This window comes from Leucopleurus acutus (genome assembly GCF_964270905.1).
Source record: "Leucopleurus acutus genome assembly, chromosome: 20".
Lineage (NCBI taxonomy): Eukaryota > Metazoa > Chordata > Mammalia > Artiodactyla > Delphinidae > Leucopleurus > Leucopleurus acutus.
Window position 1 is genome coordinate 21171788 of NC_139162.1, and position 19542 is coordinate 21191329.

Sequence of the window (19542 nt, forward strand, 5' to 3'; positions counted from 1 at the left end):
TGCTAGTGATTACATTTTTTTGTGTTCACTTAAAATAATATATTATTATTGAAAATAAATATAATAATAAATGCAAAATGTTGGCTCTAATGACATATGCTAAACATTTTCACAGTGCAGCACAGCATATGCTTAGTTCTTCATTAAGAGATTTTAAAATAACTCGTATTTAGCAAGAATACATTATCTTTTATTCAAAATTAATTATATGCTGTTTTGTGTACCATAATTTAAAGTGCTACCCACTTCTAATATGTAATACGCAAAAGAAACTATGGTTACAATTCATTAGAATTGGCTTCTTTCCTTTGCAATTTAGTGGCATAATGAATACATAGAGCTGAAATGGTATTTGTTACTTAAATCAAAAGTTACATGAAGTGCTGATAACTAACAGTTACAAATCCTTCATTTTTTTAAATCACAGCATGCCTCAAGAGAATGGAATAAGTCATGAGAGTAGTTCAGGCATAATTAGTTATTTTGCCATTCTTTGACAGTTTTTTTCTAATATAAATTTATTTATTTATTTATTATTTATTTTTGGCTGCATTGGGTCTTTGCTGCTGCCCACAGCTTTCTCTGGTTGCGGCTAGCGGGGGCTACTCTTCGCTGCTGTGCTCGGGCTTCTCATTGTGGTGGCTTTTCTTGCTGCGGAGCACGGGCTCTAAGTGCACGGGCTTCAGTAGTTGTGGTTCATGGGCTTAGTTGCTCCGTGGCGTGTGGGATCTTCCCAGACCAGGGCTTGAACCCGTGTCCCCTGCATTGGCAGGCAGATTCTTAACCACTGCGCCACCAGGGAAGCCCCTTTGATAGTTTTAAGAACAAGTTTTTAGAAGGGCTACTGGAACTAGAGGGTGGAAGAATATTTAGAAATCATTTTGTATTCTTCAAACACAGAGTGTTATTGTTTGGCATGCCCAGACAGACCCTTCTTTGAAAGCAAACTATGACTTTTGTAAAGAATTTAATTCTAGGTATCTATTAAATAAATGTAACATACCTTCTTAAAAATGAAACCCCTTGTCTCAAACAGTGACCTGGAGATGTATTAGTTGTCTGGTTAAGTGACTGCAACTTTTGTTTGATCATCTTCTATTTCAACTCTTTTTCTAGTGATAAGGAAAATGATAAGGTTAAATCCTTAGAGAGGGTAATATAGCTCATGACTGGGAACCCAGAGTTGGAGCTTATGTCTCTTTGTTTAGGTAAGGCTGTTATTTGGTTTGCATGCAACTTACTCATATTGTCACTCAACCTGAATTATTAGCGAGAAGTTCAATAAGGGAAGCCCCTGTGAATACCATGTTACCTTAAAACTAAGCAGGATGGAAGGACAAAAGCAAAGTGCATCGAAAGTGAAAATGAAAATTCCTAAATGCACTTTCCATTTTTGAACTGTATGGTGACATCTTGACTTCTTCATTAAAAGTGACAGGACCTTAAATAATTCTCCTACTACTCAAGCTGACCAGGGTGGAATAAGATGAGTACTCTAATACTTTGCTGATGGCAGTATGAATCAATACCGGAGGGCATTTGTCAAAGTTTTTCTTGAGATTAAACATATACAGACCCTTTGTCTTAATTGTTTTACTTCTGGATATCTAGCCTTAGGAAACACCTGAAACACAAAGATTGAGTCACAAAAAAATGTTCTTCCAGGTGATTTCTTACGGTATATAAATCATACTTTAATAAAGCTGTTAAAAATTGCTCATCACATTTTTTTTATTGGAGTCAAAAGTGAAAACATGCTAAATGACTAGCCCTTAGAGGAAACCTCTAAATAGTAACAGTTCATTCATACAACTTAGATTTGAGAAGTCATTTGTTAGATTTATGAAGATATTTTTAATAATATGGGAAAATGTGGTATAGTTTTATCAGAAGATACATAAAAAGAATTGCATGTAAACCACAATCTCTACTTTGAAAAATAAATTTTAAAAAGCATGGTTAAAATAATTAGAAGGTAATAAACTCAGACGGTACTAATGACGGTTATCATTGGGTGATAAGATTATCAATAGTTCATTTTGCAGTCATTTGTTTATTTATTCAAATAAACAACTTGAATTTGTTTTAAACCTCTGCATTTTCAAAATGTTCTTCCATGAAAATGAATTACTGTTAAAAATTAGGAGAAGGGAATTTTAAAATATTAAAGTGAGTCGTTGTCTTTTAGCGGCATCTTGATGATATCAAAGGATGACCACGTGTGGCATATTTTAGAGTAGATTCAGCTATAGTCCAAAGATAGTCCTTACCTGGGAGGAGGACCCAATTAAATAGGATTAGCAAAATCCATTATCACTTCACTTTCTCAATCATGGTTATCGTGTATCAGCCTTGAGATATCAGGTGGAACATGTTACATCACAAACAATTCACCTAATGCAATCAATTTACATAAATCCTCCCTTTGACATTTAGCCAACAGTGGGGTTTTTAATTTCCATCATTTGTATCAACTGTAATCAAAGTGTTAAGAGCCTGGAATTCAGAATTTGCTCACTACAGCAGTGTGTGGTGAATAACTGGCATTAATAAGCCAGCCCTCGCTGCTCGATACCTTCTCATGGACAGGTCGTCGGTTCCAGTCCAGGATGTAAATGCATTTCCTGCAACTTGTTAACTCAATTACACAGTCCTCTGAATTGCTGCAAACAGTTTTTATACAAAGCGACTTGCAGAGTCTCTATGGTAGCTGACACTCGATAATTCCTACGGGAAGGCATGAAGAATTAGACTAAACTCCCTGCATTCTGAAAGAAAGGGAAAGCGATTAAGACACTGAAACTGCTCAGGCTGTGCTGCTGTCATTACTGGAGGGAGCAATCCTGTGTCAGGTGCAAAATGTAGTAGCTCTGACTACCCCGTACCTATCTTCTGGGACATTTCCAATTCACACCTGACTCTGAAGCCTGCTCTAAATGGAAAGATTCCAGGGTGTGCTGGTCTAGAGCTTCCTTTCCTCTCAAATGATATTTTTTTTCTCGTTTAAAATTCACTCTGAAGGTCCTAAAGTCGAATATTTGACTTAGATGTTTTCACACACACACCCAAATTAGATGCACTTTCTCTTACTCTCTGTTATGGAACATCTAAGAGCATACAGTTCTGTGGGATGTCCAATCTCTAGGCCAAACCCTGGCCTTCAGAGCAAAGGGTCTGAGGACCTATTTCCTTACAAGCTCTGGGATTTGTCTTTGTTTTCCAAGGGTTTTATAGGAGGTGGTCTGTACACCGTCTGCTTCCATGTTCCTGGGGACCCTGTTTCAAAGGAAGCTTCTAGGACCCTAAACCCAGCCTTGTGCAGCCAGATGGGGTGTGGGTTCTGAGAAGCTCCATTTATAACAAGTCTCCAGGTGATGGGGAAGCTCTGTAAAGTTTAAGTGCTGGGTTAGCTCTTGTCCATTTTCAGAAAGCGCCCACCCCTACTGCCCCATTCTTTACTTCTTGTCAGCTTTCTTGACAGAGGCACATGGATACTCAGAAAGGGGGAATAAACATTCTAATATCTCAGAACCAACAGAGATGAGTCTAGGACTTGACTTTCAAAATGTGCTCCCTGGACCAGCAGCATTCACATCACCTGGGCTTGTGTTAGAAATGCATTTAGGTGGTCCAGGCAGTGACTTTCTGAGTCAGAAACACTTGGAGTGGTTTGAAGAGGTCATCGGGTGCTTCTGATGATTTATAAAGTTTGAGAACCACTGGTCTACAGTATAGATGACCCAGCACGAGCTGCATGCCTTCATTTATGCAAGGTGTTCACCTTTCTGATTTCTGTAAAGGATGAGACACTGCTTTCCTTCAGACCACAATTCTTTTTAGAGAAGCTCACAGACCTAAAGATCCAGAAGAGATTTTTGAATCAATGTCATAGGCAGATGATGCCTTTAAAACAGACAGCGGCCCTACCAGGAAGAGGGAATAGTTTGGTCTCTTAAAAGCAGCCTCCAGCTAGTCTGACAAGATCCACTGGGTTTTAAATTAGAAGACAGGCTCCTAAGTTGAAGCTGGTTCAGGTGAATCTTAGTATTGACATGTACCGGCTGTGCAGCTTTTAGGAACGCTCAAGATCATCTGGCAGCCTTACTTTTCATATCTGAAACAGATATAATGAGAGTTCCTCTCTTTCACATGGCGATTTTAAGGCAGCGAGTGAAAAGGGCTTTGCTGAGGGCCCGGTAATCAGCAAATGCCCAAAGAATGTCAGAAGACCTGTAACCATGATATGCATTGCTGTTTTCTGATTTTTAGTTCCCTTATTTTAAATTGGAAGTAATTGTAGTGCCTAAAAGTGGTGAGTTTCAGTAATAAAAAAAAACGGAACTGAGTGAATCTATGCAGCAATAGAATCTCAGATCTTCCTATGAAAGATGAGAGGACGGAGACTGGACCTGTCTGCATCCCCAGCCTCCAGGACTGGTTTCAGCACATGTTCAGTGCTTGCTGAACGGACACGTGTGCAATTAATCAAGAGCTAAATTTTACAAAAGGAGCTATTTTCAGAATCTAGTTAGAGTCTTTCAGAATCTACTGTATTCTTAAGATAATCTAGATATCTTATTTTGCTTATGATAATCTTTATGATAATTATGCTTATTAGTACGAGCAAAATTCTTTGTCTGATACTCCCAACAACCCCATGAGCAAGGTAGAAGGTACTTACCTCGTTTTACAGAGAAGGAACGCAAGTCAGGGAGCTTGGGTGAACTGCTACGGTGGAACGGAGCGACAGTTTAGGTTATCTGACCTCAGCACCTATGCTCGATTATTCCGCTTGCTGCTTTAACACTCTGGGCGACTTTAGCCGGTATTCTCTAGAAATAAGCAACAGGAGTGGACAAGGTTAGAAATAACTTTTTAAGTACCTGTGGGAAACATGGAAAAAGAAATAGAAATGCACTTGGATGAATCAGTGATTTTTTAAAAGTCTGTAGCTATAAGCTAATTAACTCCTAGCCAAAGTGAGAAAAGAAAGGCTTTTTATTTTGTTGTTAATATAATGTTAAACTCTGTTCTTGTTAGATATAATACAGAAAACACAAAGACAATTGTACAGCTAAGTGCATTGTTCCAAGGTGAGCACCTCTAAGCCACCATCCCTGTGAAGAGGGAGAAACAGGCAGGACATTGCCTCCGCATGAGCCTGACCACTTTTCTGACTTGTTTGGTGATCACCTTCTCATTGCCAACGTGAGCATCCCCAGACACTATAATTGAATTTTGCCTGTTTATCTTTACGTAGTCCTTTCCAGTTTATTTTAATCTGTAAGTGCTTCCATCACTCCCTGTCGTTGAAGAAATGGAATAATCCTATAATACAGGTTTCTCAGCCTCAGCATTACTGACATTTTGAGCAGGATAATTTTTCTTGTGGGGGTTGTCTTATGTGTTACAGGATGTTTAGCAGCATCCCTGGGCTCTACTCACTAGATGCCAGTAGCATCCCCTTGCCAGTTGTGACAACCAAAAACATCTCCAGGTACTGCCAAATGCACCTTGGGGCTAAACTTGCCTCCAACTGAGAACCATTGCTGTAGAGTTTCCCTCAGTCCTCTTAATCTTCTGAAAATTGGATCTTGGATGAGAGTCTTAACCAGATTCAGATTCAATTTTTGTGTTTCTTTTATTCATTGTTAAGACTACTTCCTAGGTGGTGGTGTGTACTTCCCCCAGGAGGCACATAATGTCTGTAATTTCTCTTTTTGTGATGTTAGCCACCATTGATGCCAGTGCCTAGATCCTTTGTAAGGGGTTGCAGGATGTTGATATACCAATTCTATCATCCCCTAGCCATTGATTTGTGAGAACATCTGTATAAAGAGAAGCCTGCCTCAGCTACAATTTGGGTGCCAGTATGGTCTGAACGGGAAAGGTATGATACAGGTTTTCCATTCTCCTGGAATGCCTTTCACCTAACAGCCAGCCTTTACCATTCTTGCCATTTAGACACACTCTCAGCTTTTAAGACCCAATTTATCAAATGAGTTGGGACCAGTGTGACCCCTGACATCAATGACCTCATAAGGTCAGCCAGTGCTCCTGTGCTGCTCAGGCTCAGTATGAAACGTATCATCTTGGGCATAATCATTGGTTGTGACTGGTTCCCATGTCCGCTCTCACTAGGAAGTGAGGAAAGACTGTCTCTCACTCTTCCTTCATCTCACTGCCTAGATTTGGACCAGGCAGCCTGGTACCTTGGAAAAAGCACATGCTTGGCAGTGATACAAAACTGGACAGAAACTCCAAATCTGAAAAGTAGCTGCTGGGTAATTCAAGTGAGACACTCAAAGTTTGGGGGCTTCAGTGTATTACTTGTCAAAATATTAAAAGTAAGATCTCACAGACTTGCTTTTCAGGATCAAGTCATTTGGAACAGTGCTCATGGGAGACACATTCACTACAAGTATACGGTGTGCTTTCCTATGAAAAAAGTATGTCCTGTTTAGGGAACACTTACTATGGGCCATGCTCTACTACGTGTGCCCCTTGTGTGCCTTCTCATTTGATCCCCCTGCAGTGCCCCTATCCTGTGTGGTAGGTGAAGAAAATGAGGTTTACCACAGTCAAGTGGCCTGTCCAAAACTTCCAAGCTGATGGTGGGTTGACTCTAGACTAAACTCAGACCTTCCTGATGCTAAAATCCATTCTGTTATCCACTGTGCATCCTGCCTTTAACTGGGTGTTAAGCTTTGAATGAATGGATGGATGAATAAATGACTGGATATAAGAAGATGATGCTAGAAGTTTATTATCAAATAATTCTTTCTCCCCAGAGGGCCTCTTTTTCCTGAAATTCAGTTAAATCTGGGCTTTTCATTTCACATTAAGGTTGAGGCAAGAAGGAGCAGAGCCGTGATCTGGGTGTGGATGTTGGGGGACAGTAGCATGTCAGGTCCCGTCTGGCTCCTGTGACTGTCCGGTGGTATGGTCTGCATGTTTCTCACCTGTGCTCACACACTGCCTAGCACTTTTTTCTAACCAACTCTTCCCCCTCTTATGATGAGAGGCTCACTGGTCTACCCAGTCCTATTGGCAGCATAGCGCCCTGGGTGAGGCCTATGTCCCTGCCTCTTCCTTTCTACACAGCTATTACCTGTTAAAGGGGGAGTTTCCTAGTTGTCACCTGGGCAGACAGTGGAGCTGGGAACCTGGCCAGATGTCAGGGTGCCACTAGAAGGAATTTAAGCCGGCATGGCCCAGGAAGCTGAGCCTTCTTGAAAAGGATGTGGGTGGACAAGCAGCCCTATGGTTTCCTCCAGGGGGTGGGGATCTCCTGTCCACAGCCTCTGAGTGGGACCTCATCCAAGTGGGAAGGGGAGAGACTGTTAGGTGAACTCCCACTGAAATGGGAAGCTGCAGCACCGGGCGTGGTGCGCGGACCAGAGCGGGTCATCGGCACCTCTCTCTTCTTTGTCCCCCTCCCTGTCGGGAATGCTACATGGACTTCGTGTGACATTTCCTGGAACCCATTCTGTGTTCACACTACAAGTCACATCTATGTTTTCAACACAAATTGATTTCAGAACACATTAGTAAACTATACAGCTATTTGAAATCAAGTTTTATTTCAGAATATATTCAGAGTGAAGATTTTTGAGTTATACGATGCCTTTATGGTTTGGAGAATACCAAAAAAAAAAAAAAGTGCCTATGCTCCCTTTGGGATGTTCTGGGTTTTGATCTAGCAGATAACATTCTACTCTGATAGTCATCCAGCATTTTGATCAGCTCTATTGTATTGCATTGTATTGCAATCGATAGCAGATACTCTCCCTACCTATCTTGTGTGACCCATCCTAGCATTACTGTTATACTGAGTGGCTCATCTTTGCAATACCATTAAATTTTCATATCAATTTTTAGGATATGTAGTTTGATGGATCAATTTAAGTATTTAAAAGAAATAATAGAATAGTGAATAAAGAGAGGCATGTATTTGCAGTATTATCCAATATGAAATATGTTCAATATATAAAAATTATATATATGTGCATTTTCATATATAGAAGCAAATCATTTGAGAGATGGGTTTTACTAAGAAAATACAATACAGTTCTATCTGGCAAGGATTTATGGAGGAATGATTATATCCTGGGCTCTGCCATTCCATAAAGTGCTGGAGATACAAAGATGAATAAAGTAGGACACCTGTCCTAATGGAGGTCATGGTACATCCGGGAGCCAGGCATGTGAAGAAACAACCATAAAGGGAAAAAAAAATCACAAAGTAAAGAATGGACAAATTAAACTGCCAACTTTTGTACATCAAAAATATCATAAGCGGACTTCCCTGGTGGCACAGCGGTTAAGAATCCGCCTGCCAATGCAGGGGACACGGGCTCGAGCCCTGGTCCGGGAAGATCCCACATGCCACAAAGCAACTAAGCCCGTGCGCCACAGCTACTGAGCCTGCGCTCTAGAGCCCGCAAGCCACAACTACTGAGCCCATGTGCCACAACTACTGAAGCCCGCGCGCCTAGAGCCTGTGCTCCGCAACAAGAGAAGCCACCGCAATGAGAAGCCCGCGCATGGCAACGAAGAGTAGCCCCTGCTCGCCGCAACTAGAGAAAGCCCGTGCACAGCAACGGAGACCCAACGCAGCCAAAAATAAATAAATTTATTTTTTAAAAAAATCATAAGCAAAATTATGACTAAAGAGCAAATCTGGGACATACTCAAAACTAATATGATCTAAAGAAGTATTTTAATATTTGAATAAACAGCTCTTGCAAGTGGATAAGAAAAAAATACCATCACCCCAATGGAAAACAGGGGAAAGACCTAATCATACAGTTCCCAGAATTGTATGTGTGACTGTACACACACACACACACACACACACACACACACACATACACACAAACATATGAAAAATTCAACTGTGTTGCTATTCAAAGAAACAGAAATTGAAGCAACTATGCATTTACACCTTTTACAATAATATATGGGTGGAGCAGTTGCTATCATGACGGGACAGAGGAGTGTAACAGCCATTTCCACCCTACTGGTGGGTGTGTTAGTTAAAACATCTTCTGGAGAATAATCTGCAATATGTACATAGAGCTTTAAAATATCATCTCTTTTGTCCCAGCAGTTTTACTTGTAAGCATCCCTCCTAAGAGAATACACAGGTATATAGACAGAGATTAATGCACAATTAAGTTTTCTTAATTAAGAAAAAATTAAAACTACTGAATAGCCCAACAGTAGGAGGTTGAATGGTTATATAATCTGTTGTCCATCCTGACAGGCAATTACACTACTGTTAAAAGAGGGTTCCCTGGTCTTCCCTGGTGGCGCAGTGGTTGAGGGTCCACCTGCTGATGCAGGGGACACGGGTTCGTGCCCCGGTCCGGGAAGATCCCACATGCCGCGGACCGGCTAGGCCCGTGAGCCATGGCCTCTAAGCCTGCGCGTCCGGAGCCTGTGCTCCGCAACGGGAGAGGCCACAACAGTGAGAGGCCCACATACCGCAAAAAAATAAAATAAAAAATAAATAAATAAAGAGGGTTCCTGAAGAACGTTTAGCAGTGGTGAGGTCAGGTGCAGTAGAAGAAAGATCTCAATTGTGTTTAAAAATAGGGGAAAGTAGCGGAAGGAAATGTTTATTTTCTCATCTATACATTTTATTTCTCAAAATTTTGACACTGAGTATGCATTATCTGGTAATTTAAAAATATCAATAAGTAAAACCTAAGAACTGAATTGATAATCATAATGCAATGTGAGTCAAGAATTATACAAAGGAGAGAAAGGTTTCCAGGAGATCGATCCGTTAATTCCACCTGATGAGTCAGGCAGAGAAAGCTGGAGAAAAGAGACGGATTTTAAAGACTGAGACATAATTTACCCTGTGGGAAAGGGAAAGAAGTTCATTTTGGGACCTCCAGGAGCATGTGTTGTGCAAATGACAGAAGCATAAACACCTGGCATGTTGAAGGGATGAAATTGATCTGGTGTGACTGGACCATGCACTTTGCAAGGCACAGGGCTCAGCTGAATCAAGAAAGGTAAGAGATGCCAGGCTGTAAAAGGGTTTCCATTTTCAGGCCATGCTAAGGAGTTTAAGCATCAAAACCTAACCACAGAGTCTGGAAGACTCACAGCTGAATGCTGATTGGGAAAGACACACATACACACACAGAGTAAGATAAATTTCATAACACAAATCAAAGTAAAAGCATACATATAAATATATGTACAAATGCTTTTCAGAAAACATCTTGGGGAGGGGGTAAAAAAATCAGTGTTTTCTCTATGATAAAATTCAAAGAAAACCACGGTAGGAAAAGAATTACCATACTTAAAAATACTGTTTTTTTCCCATCGTTAACTCTTCCCTGTCCTTCAAGGCTTCCCAGCCTTCAATAAATCTGTTGGAGAGGCTATTCCTGAGCAACTCTTCCCATAGCAGCTGTTCCTTCCTCCTGGTTATCTATTAGTGATCACTAGTTAGATTGTAGACTTCATACAGACAGTGAAGAGACCTATGGTACGTGCCATTGTATCCCCAGCACCTAGTAAACAGAGCATGCTTATACTCCAATAAAGATGTTAAAAAAAAAAAAAGTAAAAGAAACAAAACGCAGAACTAAGAAAGGAAAGGTTAGTGACTAGTTAGGGTAAGTCTAAATTTAAATTTACTCAAAAATAGAGTAATACTATTTTGATTACTGTAACTTTGAAATATAATCTTTCTCGAGATTTAAAACAAAAACAAAAACACAGCATGCTCAGTCACAGGGCCCACCTGAATGAATTCACCATGCCCCTGCATGTGAAAGGCTTTATCAGCATTCATGAGGCTGGCTACTTCTGTAACTTCTCATGACTCAGACCACTCCTAGTTTAGGAATAAATGCAGGCATGCTGGAACGGGGTGATAGCACCTTTTATACACATATGGGTGTTCATTTTGAAATTGTTTTTAAGCTTGGAGACAAAGAGTGGCTAGATAACACTTTGCTTGTGGTTAGGCAGTCAGAAGCCCTGGGCTTCTGCCACAGAGGCTTCTCATTTAGCCTCTGCCACAGATTCCCCAAATGGTATTATTGATAGTTTTGCTTTGTTCCTTCAGTTTTCCCCCCTGTGCTAAGAGGCTCTGAACTTCCTCTGAGTGGCTGATTCTAGCATCCCACCACAGGAGCATTTATTGCTTACCTACCTCATGATCTCTAGTGCAAAGTACAGCAGGAAGCAGCAGCTGATAAATGCTTGATGGCTTGTTCATCAAAATGTCTGTTAGAGGGCTTCCCTGGTGGCGCAGTGGTTGGGAGTCCGCCTGCCGATGCAGGGGATGCCGGTTCGTGCCCCGGTCCGGGAAGATCCCACATGCCGCGGAGCGGCTGGGCCCGTGAGCCATGGCCGCTGAGCCTGCGCGTCCGGAGCCTGTGCTCCGCAACAGGAGAGGCCACAGCGGTGAGGGGCCCAAGTACTAAAAAAGAAAAAAAAAAAAAAAAAGTCTGTTAGATTAGAATTCTTTACGTTTTGAGACTGATAACACCATCCTATAAAGTTTCTGGGAAGTTCTTGAAGAAAATATCTGTTTCTTCCAGTGTGACGGGATTTTTTACAACTGTACTTCAGTGGGAGAGTCCATGGTTTCCTCTGGGGACTCTCTATCCCTTTATTAGGGTAATAGCATAATATGAAACACAGTTAGCTCTCTGTATCCACTGCATTCATGGATTCAAACAACTGCAGATCAAAAGTACTTGGAAAACAATTCCAGAAAGTTCCAGAATTCAAAGCTTGAATTTGCTGCATGCCAGCAACTATTTACATAGCATTCACATTGTATTTACAACTATTTACATAGCATTTACATTATATTAGGTATTATAAGTAACCTAGAGATGATTTAAAGCATATAGAAGGGTGTCTGTAGATTATATGCAAAATCTGCACCATTTTATACAAGGGACTTGAGCATCCATGGATTTTGGTATCCGCAGGTGGGGTTCCTGGAACCAGTCCCCCTCAGATACCAAGGGACAACTGCAGTGTTTCTGCTGATGCTAATACTGAAGGTATTCTATCCCCACTGATATATTAAGTGTTCCTGCTGCCACCAGGAACACTGATGTATCACATGTCTCAAGCAGAAGGCAGAGGTTTTGAGCTCAATAAATATATTCATATTTACTCCATAGCAGGGGTCTGTGCATTGTTTTTCTACACATGGAAACAGCAGAGTGAGGGCAAGAAACTGTGAAGTCTTGTAGACAAACACCATCACAGATTTAGCTCCCTTGATTTCACTCTCAGTGTTGGGGAGATTCCTTTGACTTTTATATATTGTCAGGATATATATCTATATCTAGGGATAGACATGGAAGCGATTTCCAGAAGAATGAACAGACGACGCCATAATTTGCTTTCAGTGATAATGCATCTCCTGGGGGTGGGGGTTTCTCAAGCAAGTGATTATAGTCCGCGAATCAGAGGATCAACATAATTGCCACCTTCTGCTTCATAAACACTTGAACTAAATGTCTCTGTGTTTCCATACCTGTGAATGATGTGGACGTGGGTGTTAAGCACACAGAGAACGTACAGATGCATTTCTGGCCAATGTAAATTGAAGTGAAGATATTTGAGAAGAGTAGGCTTTATCCTTGATAGGAAGAGGTAAGATGCTGCAAAGTCTTGAAGATGAATAGAAGAGTGAACTATATAATGTTAAAGCTGTTTTATCTGTCCCATCAAATATGTGGGAAGCTTGATATTGCTGAGTTCTATAGCTGTCTAATGACTTAGTATTTAATTTAAAAGGATTTCCTCCTTTAAGCGTGTGGTGTTGATTGTAAAAACCTGTACACTTCCTTTTAAGGTACCTCATAATTCACTTTCTTCATTGTCTTGACTGCAAGAAACTGGTTAGGGTACTGTGTGGGTGAGATGTAGCATTTACTAATTTTATTTTTCCTTTCTTTTCTCAGTTGCCATTGTGTTTTTGCATTTGAGTACCACCTGTATAATCAGCCTATGCAATAGCTTCAGTTTCATTGTTATCATCCTCTTTACATTAAATTTTCACTTTTCCGCCACAGGCGCCTTATGGTAAAAAAAAAGGACACATTTTCTTCTGGAGCCAAGAAAGGAAGTACACACGTGTAATGAGCTTCTGTATCGTGCCAGGCTCTTTGCTCCATTAGCTCATTTTACCCCTGTGTAATCATCAATAAAGATGCTTATACCCATTTTTTCCTCAGATAAGAAAACTGACATTTAAAGGGATTAAGTGATTTTCAGGTGTTCATATGTTGGAATGGAAGTTACACCTGCCGGTGGCTTTACTTCTTCGTGACCTTTGCATAGAGTGTTTGCTGAGGAATAAGAGCCTACGGGATATTTTTTCCACTTAGAAATGGTGTTATGGAAAGTGTGCGGAATGTGCAGCCAGGCAGGTCTGGGCCCCATTTATACTCCTGATTCTCCCTAGATGCCTGTTGGAGATTGGTTAGACTCTCTTGGGTCTTAGTTGCGCCTTAAAAAATGGGGTTGGCCAGAGCTCTCTTTCCATGTGTCTGCAGGATTAGAAATACCACTCTCCCAGGATGGGCTGGATCAGAGAGAGCTATTCTTCTCTCTCTCTTTTTTTTTTTTTTTCTCCACCCATCCTCCGTTTTTTCAGTCTGTGAGCCATTGATGGAGGTTATTGATGGCTGCTCCAGGTGGAAAAGCAGCTCAGTGAGCCCCAGAGAAGGAGGGTTTTCTTTTTCGGTCTGTCGGCATCACCCTGTAAAAGAGAAAAGAAGAAGCAAAGACAGCCATGCCTTTCAAGCCAGGATACAGGAATTGGAAGAGGGGTTTGTAGGCGATAAATCAAAGAAAATAGTCTAGAATTGGTACAAACGAAATTTGAGCTTAACAGGTGCTGGAGTGGTGAGGCGGGATTTGTGCTCCTCTAGCTGAATCGCAAGTACTGTACCTCCAGGGGGAAGGCAGCTTGTTGGCAAATTCTCGGAGGCACAGCAGTACTAATCTCATCCTGCCTGGGATCGGGGACTCATAGCCTTTCTCAAAGGCAGAGCTCTACGCAGTCAGTCAATGCCCCTTCTTTCCCTGCACACCTCCCTTACCAAAAATATCAGGTACTGTGTACTGAGCCCCACCACAAACCGGGCGCTTGAGTACAACAGGGGAAACTTTACAAACAAGTGTATATCCATGGAGCTCCTTATTAATGTTCAACTTCTTGGGTGTTTTTTTGGACTTTGGGAAAGGTAATGTTATTGTTTGTGTATCATACAAAAGTACATATATATGAATTATCTCACAGCAACAATTTAACCTTCATGACAGTCCCCTAATCATGTACATTTTGTAGATGAGACCGCCAGTTCAGAGAGGTTAAACAGCTGCCTCAAGGTCACACAGCTATTTGGGACACAGCTGGTCCATTCAGTGCCATGTGGTCTACACTGGCTTTGCAGTAGCACCTTGTCCAGGGACAGTATCCTGGGAGCATCGGGCTGTGCCCGTTTCATCAAAAGAGATAAATCTGCAGGGCTGTATTGCTTGTTAGAGGTAGATTCTCCTGAAATACCCTTTTAGCTATACTGTGAAAGCCAGTGATTCAAAGATCCTTGCCAAAGGATCATCATAAATCCTGTTTAGACAGAGAAATCCCTGAAGGAAGAAAGGTTCTTTGCAGTAGCCCACAGCCTGGAGCAATAGTGTCCAGAAGAGGGAAATTTGCAACAATGCTTGAATGAGAGCCAAGGGGCTTGTTTACATGGGCAGGGGCACAGATGGCCCCATAAGTAGGATTTGATGAAGAGTGCCCCTCCCCCCACAGGAGAGTGGGTAAGGGCTTTTGGACAGTGCTGCTGAGTGGCCACTGTCACATGTGGATTCTTATAATCCTTGGCCTGAGTTGCTATGTCTCATTCAGAGACAAGCAAGCTTGTCTGATATTCTGTCCCAGACCTTGGTGAAAATTGAAGGCGTGGCTGACAGCCATTTCTTCCAGTCTTCTCTTCTCCATCCTTTTAGTCTAGTGAGGCTGGCAGACCAGTCTGGCAGTACACACCCCCCAAATGGTGGAGAGATGAGCAGATCACCAGACACACAAGCTTTTCCTTCTGTGAAATCAGTCTGCTCGTGTTTGCCAGGATCCACCACGTGTAGGACACAGTGCTCTGTGCTACCGGGTGTGGGATACGAGGGAGGAGAACGGTAAACTTTGTGTGTGAGTGTGTGTGTGTGTGTGTGTGTGTTTAGTGCTTTTTTCCTTTTGAAAGGATATTTCCAGGTACATGCATTTTAATAAAAAATATATTAACCATTTCTTCCACCCAAGGATGGAAGATGCTTTAATATCACCATAATAAGTTTTGCATTATTCTGTATAACAATTAGGAAAGGCTTATACAGAAAAATACTATTTTGAACACACACCTTCTGAGACAGGGTTGGACTTGGAAACAGAGGTGAAAATTACACACAGCGTACATCCATGGGAGCTTCTTATTAATGTTCAACTGCTTGGGTGCTTTTTTTGGACTTCAGGAAAAGTAATGTTATTTTTCATGCATCGTACATAAATCTATATGAATTATCTCACAGCAACAATCCTATAAGGTAGACACCATTAGTATCACATTCCAAATTTTAAAAAAAAGAAGGTTCAGAGCAGTTAAGTCACATGCCTGAGGTCACACAGCTAATATGTGAAGGAACCGTCACCTGGACCCCAGGTTACTAAGTCCAAAGCACCTGTGTTCTTGCTCCTCCCTGGAATTTTATGGAAGGGCAGTGAAAGAGTTAATTCGGGCATGTCGAACGAGTGCTGCTTTATTACTGTCATCAGCAACTTATTCCCTACGGAGCCTGGGTGTTTTTGCAGTGCTAACTGATGCACACCCCCATCCTGTCCTTTGTGACATTCCTGTGCCTGCTTCCACAGCCAGACAGAGGAACAAGGGAAATAGGAAGTTAAATGAACTCCCCAAAGGGCAGTCACCAGAAGTCAATGGGTATTTGCTTTATTCTATTTGTTTGATTTAGAACAAAACAAAACAACGAATGTTCCCTGCCTCTGGGTCCAAGGACTTAGCAGCAGATTTAACAACAGAGGTTCCCATGAATAATGAAAGAATTTCCAAGTTGTCTGAAAATGACCATGACATCAAAGAGACACACCAAAATGAAGCTCAGGTGTTTACTTCCTTTCCCAAGTGACCCAAGCCTCAGCAGCATCATATCCATCACCTGGGCTCTTATTAGATATGCAGGGCCTCGGCCCCCTCGCCCACACCTGCTGGAGCAGAACTACATTCTACTACTGTCCCCAGGTGACTTGCCCTGTACCACCCAGCCAAGGCCAGGGCCAGGATGAAGTGAGGGAGTCACTCAACAGGGTCTAAAATTTGAGTGCCCCAAAATGCAGTGATCAACATGAGCAATTATTTAATGCAATATTTTAAAAATATTTTTAAGAAGTTTTAAAGGTAGCTGAACATCTGCAGTATTCTCCTTTCTGGATCCTTGGGGGAGAGGGCAGGAGAAAAGGCTAGAGAAGGTCTGGGAGTTTTGATTTCTTGTTTTCTCTAGATAGTCTGAGTTTTCAGCAAGAGAAATTGCATTGAGTTGTTTCTATTTTGGTCTGCATACCTCTATATTATTGGATTTTCCATAACTGAATTATACACAAAGAATGTACCATTATAACCTGAACATTTAAGTTCCAAGTTCAGTTCGACTTCCGAACATAGATCATACTAATGACGATGATAATGATCAAAGTAAGTAGGTAACGTTTATCGAGGCCTTGCTGTATGCTAAGTGCGTTACATGAATGAACTTATTTCATTTTTACAAGAACCCTATGAGGGAGGTACCGTTTTTATCTCCACTTTAGAGATGAGGAGATGGAGGGATACAGAAGTTAGGTAGCTTGTCTGAGGTTGTCCAGTTCGTAGTAACTACAGGAGGACGAATTCAGATCCAGGCAACTCGCTCCAGAGACTGCTCTCTTTACTGCTTTACAAATCTACAAATAAAATGTGAAAAATGAATTTATATGGTATCCAAAGTTATAAAGCAAATTTATGCACGCTTTTATTCCTTCAGTGTGCAAGTATTAGGTTGCCAAGTGTCTTTTTATTTTGAAAATGTCCCTTTTTACATTTGTTTATGTTAAAATGCTCTTTAATAAAACAATGAAATGAGAGTAATAGACGATAGTAGTTGCCTTTTAAAAATGTCCATAAAATTTTGGCTGCCATTTTCTTTTTAATTAAGCCAGGAGTGGGTTGGGGAGAAGACGCTTTTTAGTTGGAGGGAAGACAAATATTTCAGGGTCCTCCTTGCTATGCCGGCAGCACCTATGAGCCCAAGTGGGCCCCATGTGGCCCTGCCCCGCCCCATCTTTGCTTCTGCTGCAGCCCCTGCTCTTGCCTCTCCGGCTGGTGTCTGTGTGGAACTCATTAGCAGTGGGTGTGTGTCTCGCCACAGTGGCTCATTCTCAGGGCTGCCAGCAATGTCAGGGATCGGGGCCGCCTCTCTGGCTGTCCTGGGAGGCTGCCTCTCTGGGCTGTCCAGTACAAAGCTGGGCTGCACCCTCTCATGGCCCTGCAGACTTTGGTGTCCCCACAGGAGGTGTCCTAAGATCGAGGAGGAAAGGTGCCTTGGAGATGGCATTGTCACCACCGGATCCTGCCTCTCAAGGAAGACTCTAGGTGGCCAGCTGCAGCTCGGTGACCTTCGTGGTGGTGGAGTGAGTAGGCACTGGATTTAATGCGCCTGGCCTCTCCATCTGCCAGCCCGGGGGGGAAGATGCCAGCGACACTGGCCGGCCTGGATGAGGGACAGGAATGGTGGCACAGAGATCCCAGCAAAGGGAACTGGCTTTTGTGGACACAAGCTCAGTGCCGTTTTATGTATGCCTTGCCCACGCTGTTGCAGCTGTCCCCTCCGTACCTCTCTGTATGCCGTGCACTGTTTCTATACCTGCTACTCACGTCCTGACCTCCATACGATTCAGGGTTTGTTTTTAATTCTGGCTTGGGCGTTGCTGCTGCCAAAGCCAAGGCTCAAGGCTCAGCCTGGACTGTTGATCCTATGTTAGGAGTTTCCAAAAGTTTGTTTTGGCCCAGCTGTGAGAGAACTGACGTGGGCTGGGCCCCGTTGCCAGATTGTGGTGCCTGGGGACATGCACTTGGGGCATTCTTTCCATCTCTGTCTTTGTCTGGTCTCCTCCTCATTAAATCTTCCTGGGTCTGTGGAGCTGACTACCAATTGGTGCCTGACCTACTTACAGGGAGCCACCACGTTCCCCTTTACTCATCATAATAAATGGATCATAACGGCTGGTTCACTGTGATTCAAAGTGGACTCTTATTTTAGAGTCATTTCTACCTCCTTGGGGTGTGTACTTCTGCATGTGGATACATACATGTATTCATGTGTGTGGATGCACGTACATCCAGGTGTGCGGGTGCGGGTGCGTGCTGTGCAGCTGCCTGAATGAAGGCTGGCGTTTTCCATTGCTATGTTGGGATTTTGCTCTTGGACAGCAGTCCCGTTGCTTTGTATCAAAGACTAGTTAAAGGGCTCGCTGTTTTCCCTGCGCCCACCCCCTTTCATTTTCTACTTGGAGCACTTTCTCTCAAGCCCGGGTGCTCACATTTTCTGCTCTTGGTGTCAGCTCTGTTTGCCTCTCTTCTGCCAAAGGGCACCATGGAGTTACTCAAAGGACCTTTTGAACTGTTTGTTCAATGAATGAAGAGCTCATTCGGGACAGTTACTGGGACAGCACATGCTTCCAACTGGTCCCTGACTCATGCCTTTTGGCTTCTGCCTCTGCTGATCTCAGAAGCCACATGGGATGTTGGTTTTGTCGGTGTATCCCAGTGTCTGACCTTTTCAACACCATTTTATCATGCATTTTGAAAGATACTTCCCCCTAACAAACTGCATTTATACAGTAATAACCAATCTGTGTTCTCATTTTTAATTAATCATATATACATAATTGTCAATCAGAGTTTCCAATCAGTATGAGTTAATCAGAGTTAACATTTATTTATTTACCAAGCACCTTCTATATGGCTGACCTATGCCAGGTGCTGGGGATAGAAAATTGAACAAGATTAGCAGGAGTCTTAGTGGAAGTTTCCAATATATAATATTCCTGTTAACTCATCATTTTAATTTGGGTAAAATTTACTGAGCGCCCTTTGTGTGTTTGGAGTGGTGCCGAGTGCCTCGAGTGTATCACCTCTTTACCTGCTCAGAGCGACCCGGTGAGTTAGGCATTAGAGACACACCACTTTTCACATGAGGAAACTGACAAGAGTTACAGAGTTGAGTCATTCGCTCCAGGTTACACATTTAATTACAAGGCAGAGGATTTGAACTCAGGATTATAATACTCGAAAGCTTTCCCATGGATATTTCAGTCACCAACTCCCTGAATTCCTTCCTTTTCTTTTCTACTGGGTAGGTGTTTGCTTTTGTGGGCAGGAGAGTGTCCTATGTTTTCTCCATGTTCTACTGCTTCTAGTTTAGGATTTT

At 42.2% G+C, this 19542-nt stretch overlaps 1 protein-coding gene across 4 annotated transcripts in view; it reads left to right on the forward strand.

Moving 5' to 3' along the window:
- CDH11 (cadherin 11) overlaps positions 1-19542 on the forward strand; it is a 146343-nt gene that overhangs the window by 25884 nt on the left and 100917 nt on the right. The window contains exon 1 of one of the 4 annotated variants that reach the window (XM_082863242.1): positions 14519-17743. The exons of the other annotated variants lie outside the window; for them this stretch is intronic. The gene's annotated coding sequence lies outside the window, so the exon portion shown is untranslated. Of the gene's footprint in view, positions 1-14518; positions 17744-19542 lie in introns of those variants that run through there. 4 annotated transcript variants of the gene reach the window in all.